We start from the raw sequence: 244 nt of genomic DNA, 5'->3' as shown, positions 1-244 counted from the left end.
TGTTATTTCACTGCTGCTGCTGCTGCTGCAGCTGCAGCTGATCTCTTTCCCTTGCTGCTGCTGCTGCTGCTGCTGCTGCTGCTGCTGCTGTCTGCGCTGCAGTGTATAAGGATGAGTGAGCCGCCGGTGGGGGTGTTTCAAACCCTTGCCTATCTGGGGCGAATCCCCGACAGCAGCAGCAGCAGCAGCAGCAACAGCAGCAGCAGCAGCAGCAGCAGCAGCAGCAGCAGCAGAGGGGGCTGCA

The sequence above is a fragment of the Eimeria mitis genome, genomic scaffold, assembly GCF_000499745.2.
Source record: "Eimeria mitis Houghton genomic scaffold, Emh_scaff2904, whole genome shotgun sequence".
In the NCBI taxonomy this organism is placed as follows: Eukaryota; Apicomplexa; class Conoidasida; order Eucoccidiorida; family Eimeriidae; genus Eimeria; species Eimeria mitis.
This window is presented reverse-complemented; position numbering follows the sequence as displayed.